Source organism: Apis laboriosa, unplaced genomic scaffold (assembly GCF_014066325.1).
Source record: "Apis laboriosa isolate Shangri-la unplaced genomic scaffold, ASM1406632v1 scaffold17_cov146, whole genome shotgun sequence".
Classification (NCBI taxonomy): domain Eukaryota; kingdom Metazoa; phylum Arthropoda; class Insecta; order Hymenoptera; family Apidae; genus Apis; species Apis laboriosa.
In genome coordinates, this window is record NW_025222181.1 from 1,774,849 (window position 1) to 1,781,750 (window position 6,902).

General features: G+C 37.2%; 1 long non-coding RNA gene across 1 annotated transcript; it reads right to left on the reverse strand.

Annotated features, from left to right (window-relative positions):
* Positions 1 to 638: 638 nt before the first annotated feature.
* LOC122711650 lies at positions 639 to 2,010 on the reverse strand. Its single transcript, XR_006346136.1, has 3 exons — positions 1,896 to 2,010; positions 1,454 to 1,637; positions 639 to 1,176 (listed from the first exon to the last, which is right to left on the reverse strand). It is a non-coding gene; the product is annotated as an uncharacterized LOC122711650 (long non-coding RNA).
* Between the last annotated feature and the right edge of the window lie 4,892 nt (positions 2,011 to 6,902).

The window sequence follows — 6,902 nt, forward strand, 5'->3', positions numbered from 1 at the left end:
AGGAACCTGAAGGTTGTCGAAGGGCTGACGCGAAAAGCGACCAGCGTAGAAATTTATCTGGCCGGAATGCTTTTGTTGGCCCGCTTCGTGACGAGGAAATTGAAGCCTCTACCAGTTTTTCTCTTTTTTTCCTTTTTTTTTTTTTTTTTTTGGTTGGTTGAATTGGATATAGGGGATTTTTCAGAGATACTGGAATCAAGGCTTGGAGATACGCATTTGTTCTGATGGTTACACAATCTGCCATCTATACTACTTCACATAACCTTTCACTGTAGTTTTCAAAATTTTTCAAAACAATGATTTTTAAATCAATGTATTTTAAGGAAGAATTTTAATAATTATTCCTTAAAAAAAAATTATTCAAAAAGAATTCATAATTTGAGGAATTGCTGTCCTACAGAATTTCAATAATATAAAACTATCTCTATATTATATCTATATAAAAAATTTTATTGAAAAACAAGAACGTTTCAATTTCGAGAATTTCCGAATGAATTCCTCAACTAATAAGAATATTGATCGCGTTAATCGAAGAGAGTGCAAGATCTTATTTTCCTTTTAGTAATTCCACCTTAAACGACGCTCGTTCAAGTTATAGCATTAAAAACATGACGCGAATCGACGTAAATCGGCTCGATTCAAGACTATAGTACACATTTTACGAATGAATCGCGAATAAACAGGCAGAAAATGAACGGTCTTTAATTCGACGCCGACTGTAATTTGATCTTATAAGCGAAATTACGTGATGTTGTTTATCAATCTCTCTCTTTCTCATGAATACCTGATTCGACTTCATCACCTTCTTTTCTCTCTCTCTATCTCTCTCTCTCTCTCTCTCATTCTCTTGCTCGTCACGGAGAATCGACCGCGTAATTTTCAGGTTGGCTGAATCTGTAATCAGAGTGAATTCACCTGTACGGAGACGTCGATATCATGGATAAGATTGCGCACACGGGTGAAATTATCGTGTACGTCCTTCGCTTTGTACGAACTCCATTTTGAGATTTCTCTGTCTTTGTTCCTCTTGACAGAACGATTACATGGGATAAGATGTACGTTATGCATCCAGTTTTGCCAATTAATCGCGTTAATTATAGACTTTTTGAACATCTTGCCAATTTATGATGAAATTCACGTATGTCCATGTGTCTTGATCCTGATCGAAATTCTTCTCTGGGAGACAAAGTTAATTATCAGTTGATTCCATAGTTTTGTTCTCTTCGATTGAATTTACGAAATTAATATTCTGTTTTCGTATATTCGTATACGAAAAATGTCAAGTGATTATAAAAAGTATTTATATATTATATTATATTATATATATATATATATATACACACGCAGTTTAAATATTATGAATATATGTATGATGAAAAAAAAAATGATGCAAATGGAAATTAAAAATACATGCAAATACTCTCTATAGTCATTGATGGAAAATTATACTTACGAAACAAAATTCTTCGAAGCAAAACGAGAAATGAAATCATCAAGATATATTATTCATCTGTGTCAACCCAATTCCTAACCTGTATTTTCCAACTACTTTTCCTGGTATCGAGTTGTCGATATATATATATATAGACTATTACGATGGTTAACTCGAACAAAATGATTCTATCTGGACGAGTTCTCTGAAATGATCAACTTGCTCAGCATTGTAGAAATCAACCAAGAAAAAATGATCTGATCGCACTTGCAGAACGGCAACAAATTCTACGTATTTACGATCAACGAACGTTGCTACGTAATACGATATAACCTCTATTGTTGTCCCAATTGAATATTTACTTGTAATATTTATTAATGTTTATAGAATACAATATTTCATACCTTATAAAGAAATTGATGTCAAAAAATATATTTTCAAGTAAAAATGTTAGGTTACTTACAATTTCTCTGCATCGATAATCGTATCCAACGATCGAAGCAAAACCAATTTGTAAAACCAAACTTCTTTTCAAACTCGAACAAACAGTGTACACTTAGTAGAGACAGTGAAAAACCGTTTCGCAAAGGCATCTTGATATTTTCGTTCATAAAACGTTCTATACTTAGTTTGCATAATTTAGTCGTGCGTCTGAGCGTCGTGGTAGGCTCATGAATACCGTCGTTGATTGAGAATCGCGAATGTAGCCAGGGATCTCCGCGAGAGGGCGTCTCCTGTTCGTTAATTAACATTGTGTTTTATGGAGAAAGACGTCAAAGTATCTGTCGGGTCAGACCGCGAACCCCTTTTATCCTAAGGGCAGCAACCCTTCCTCTTTCGACCCCTTTTATATTGTTTACCAAACTCGTTATGCACAGTTTATGCTTGTCTCTTGATATTCTAATCAATAGCGTTTTTCTTTCATAATTCCTTGGAAAATTTTGAAAATTGTCGAAAATAATTTTGCAATTTTTATTAAATCCACGATTCTAATTTGTACGATTTCTTTTTCTTTTTTTTAAAGAGATTTTGACAAAAACAAAATTATTCGAAATGGAAATAGAATTCGACAGGCAACTATTTTTTCTTCGAGAGTAATTTCTTTCTTTTTATCGCAATGCATTAAAATCGAATTAATCGCTCTAAACATAACTTTCCATCGGAACTCCCCTATCATTTTTCCATTCCCTCCGTCACGGAAGTTTTACATTAATTTCAACCGATCTCTTTCTAATAGATAGTTGAAAAGAATATTCGAAATTCCACTTTACCATCCCCCCTCTTCCAAAACTCTCCGGCACCAAATTCTGTCCTTTCACCGCCAAAAAACGTACGAAACGTTCGTTTCGAATTCTTATTTTCCTTTCAATCTTTTTTCTTAAATATTCATAATTATCCAAATTATTCAAAAATTTTCTTCTTCCACGAATAATAATCCCGAATAATAATCGATCGAAATCGAAAGGATAGCCAAACGTTAATGTATTCGACCCGGGAATTTTCTCTCTGGAAGATTAAACCGTGAAATCGAAGCCGATTTTCCATAAAACGCCCACGACGCGGCAAGGAGTGCGGTATAACGTATATCGGCGCGAAATGAAGGAACGTGTTTGCAGATCGGAGGGATGGCGCATAGGAATATCTAATAAGAAGCCGGAGCTCATCCATCGTGCGTCGTGGGCCACTCGGGAGGCTGTCACCGTGGGCGTCAGCGTGCCACGGCAGAGGGGGTGATTTACATAGTAATAATATCGGGGCCTCCCCGCGCCACGGACGGAGTTTCGAGACTCCTCAACCACCAACGGCCTTAAACTTGTTTCCTAATACGCGAGCCCGCTCCCGTCATTACCCTGCTCACCCCACCCCACCCCATCCCTTTTCACGACATCGGCGATGAAAGATCGTTATTCTTGCCGGGGTTGGGAAGCGCCATTGAAACCGCTTAAAATTACACTCGTGCGCCCTTTAAAACTTTACACGGAATGGAAAGAATATTACTCTATATGCATGAGTATTCGAACCCCTCCCCTATTTTCACGACGTTCACGCGAAACAATCCAAGAACATCAAAATTATTCTTATATATATATATTTGAAGAACTAGTGTATATCACTTCGACGTGGACTCGATAAAGAAATATGTGGAATAATTGATCAGATCTAAGGGAAGGTCGATCGATTAATTAATGGAATCGAATTTTTTTTTAATTCTCCGATTTTCACGACGCGAAATAATCGAAATCGTACGAACCTTAAAATTATTCTTATATATATATATATTATAGATATTATAGATATATATTATAAGATATATATATATATATATATATTTGAAGAACTAGGTGTATATCGCCTCGACGTGGACTCGATAAAGAGATATGCGGAATAATTGATTAGATTTGAAGTAAGGTTGATCGATTAATTAATGGGATCGGTTTTTTTTTTAATTCTCCGATTTTCACGACGCGAAATAATCGAAATCATGCGAACATTAAAATTATTCTTATATATATATATTATAGATATTATAGATATATATATATATATATATATTTGAAGAACTAGGTGTATATCACTTCGACATGGACTCGATAAAGAGATATGCGGAATAATTGATCAGATTTGAAGTAAGGTTGATCGATTAATTAATGGAATCGGATTTTTTTTTAATTCTCCGATTTTCACAACGCGAAATAATTTTTTATATATATATATCTGAAAAACTACGTGTATATCATCTCAACATGGACTCGATAAAGAGATATGCGGAATAATTGATTAGATTTGAAGTAAGGTCGATCGATTAATTAATGGAATCGGATTTTTGTTTAATTCGATTTCCAAGAAGAGGAAAAAACATTTTTCCCTCCCTTTGGATCCCCCGCGCCGATAAGAGGCGGTAATCCAGTCCAGAAAAGAAGGTACGTCTCGGCGAGGAGCAAACGGAAAACGATTGAAGCCGACACAGCGCGGGACGAGAGATGGGGGGGGGGGCGGAGGTGGGGAGGAGGAGGTCGTGGTGCCACCGCCCAACCAAGCGACTACAGACATTAGTCCACTGACACCATTGACACTTTTATTAATGACGTCGAGATGCCCGAACCGCCATCCCCCTCCCGTTCCACGTTCACCCTCCCCGAGGCAACAACCCTCCTCGAGGCAGATTTTCCTGGACGCAGGATGCTGCGGCTCTAACCTCCGGATTCGTTCCTTTCCATTCTCGAAGAGACCTTTTTTTTTTTCCCTTTTTCTTTTTTTTTTTTTTTTCCCCGCCATTATTGTACACCTCTTCCAACCAAGAAGCAAGAGAAAACCTTTCTTCCTCTCTCTCTCTCTCTCTCTCTCTATCGTTTTGGAATCTCTTCCTCCTCTCAGTGGCCTCTTTTTCTACACCGTGACCCTTCCCTCCCCTCGCCGTCTCCGGTTCCGTTCTTGTGTCGCCCCCCCCCTCTCTCTCTCTCTCTCTCTCTCTCTCTCTCCAGACCCACCCTTCCTCGCCGCCTCTGTTCATCCATTCCTCTGTCCTGGGACCTCGCGAGGGAGCCGCTCTCAAGTTACATTGAAAAATCTGGCGGACGGGTGAAAAATCGGCGATACCTATATCATCTATTGTGCTTTGCTGCCGCCGCTTCTTCCCGCCTTTGTTTTCCGCGCAAAAGGGGGGAATAAAGGGAAAAAACTCCGCCTGTATTTAATTCCACGGATACCTCGCTTCCTCCATTCTCCACGAAATCGAAGGATTCGTTAAATTTTCCATTGCTCTAATCGCTTCTATCCCTTATTATTCGTGAAGATAGGAGTTGATCGATCGATCGGTCATTGGGGGAATCGCGGTGTCGAGATAAAACGAAAAAACTTGATAAATCCCTAAGAAATGGAAGAAAGGGAAGGATACGATTCCCGATCTGACCCGAGATACTGCTATTATTCACGGTATAAAAAATCCATCATCCCCTTAATGGCGTCCTCCAACGGCTTTCACCCCCCTCCCTTTTTTATTTTAAAATAAAAAAACGATGCAAGAAAACGGATCTCACTCTCGATTCATGAAAAGCCACGATAACGAGCAATGTATATATGTATATATATATATGTACACACACACTCATAGCAATTTCTCGAATCGTCACGTCGGTCGAGATCGTAATGACGAGATCGAAACGTTTCGACGGGAGCCGCAACCCCCTAAAAGGGGTTTTATCCAAAGCCGTGGAACGCGCGCCGTATTTCTGACCACGTTGCCCGCCCCCCTCCCCGCCGCCACTTTTGTTCTCCACGGCTTATCCACGGATTTGCGGCCAACGATCCGGAGGTATCGTGAACCGCCTACTTATAAGATTTATTCCCACCTAGTGTGGGTCACTCCTCTCCTCATCTCCTCTATAATATTACAAATTTTCTCTCTAATTTTCTTAATATATATATATATATATATATTAAGGAAGAATCCTTCTCTGTTTCTCTGTATTCTAAGTTCTAAAGGAATCTTAAACTAAAGGTTCATTTTCGTGTAGATGGAAAAGGAAATCGCAGAGACGTAGAGACGCGGTGTAAAATTGTGGAAGCCAAACTTTGATCGACATATCTTGGCATCCAATATGTCAGCCTTGATAAAGTCCAAAATTGTCACCTCTAAATCTCTTAAACCAATTGTGGATCGTATATAATAATTGTAGCATCCGTGATGAACAGTAGAAATCTCGTCTAAAGCGTAACAAATGCTTCCTTTGGCTATTCATATTGAAGGATGTGTAAAGAAGTTTTGATACTCATGATAGAAAATTTAGAGAATTATTAGCTGCAAAATTGTTAGGATTACCTTGTCAAAACGGAGTCAACATAATATCGTTAGGAAAAATAATTCTGGTATATTAGACTGAATGCAAATTATGTTAAATTATGTTCGGATAAAAGACGAAAAATGGATAAAGGAATTTAAAAAAACACAACAACTTTTTGTCCTTTTTGTTCAGCTTTGGATAGAAAGTTTTAAAATTTTACATTCAGAATAATTTCTTTATTATTTTTATAACAATTTAATAATTTTATTTATTACACCGTGCAGAATCTTTCCAAATACCTACAAAGTTCATAAGTAGTCAAATGAGCGTCATCCGAATATGGTGTTAAAAGAGCTTTGGACGACTAAAATAGCTAAGTCTAAAATAGATAAGTCTATATTCGTATAAAAATAAAATCAATTAAAATCATTTCCTAACATGGTGCAAAAGAAACTTATGAGACACCTTAATATTTAACAACAGAATATTAGTTAATATATCGGAATAATGAGAACAACAGAGAAGACGAGAATTTTTTTTTTTAAATATTAAATATTTTTAAATATTTTTTAAATATAAAATTTCCATGTGTCAACGAATAAATTTTCCTTCCTTCGATCGAATCGAATTACGAATTAACATTCCACTTGAGAGAGAGAGAGAGAGAGAGAGAGAGAGAGAGAGAGAGA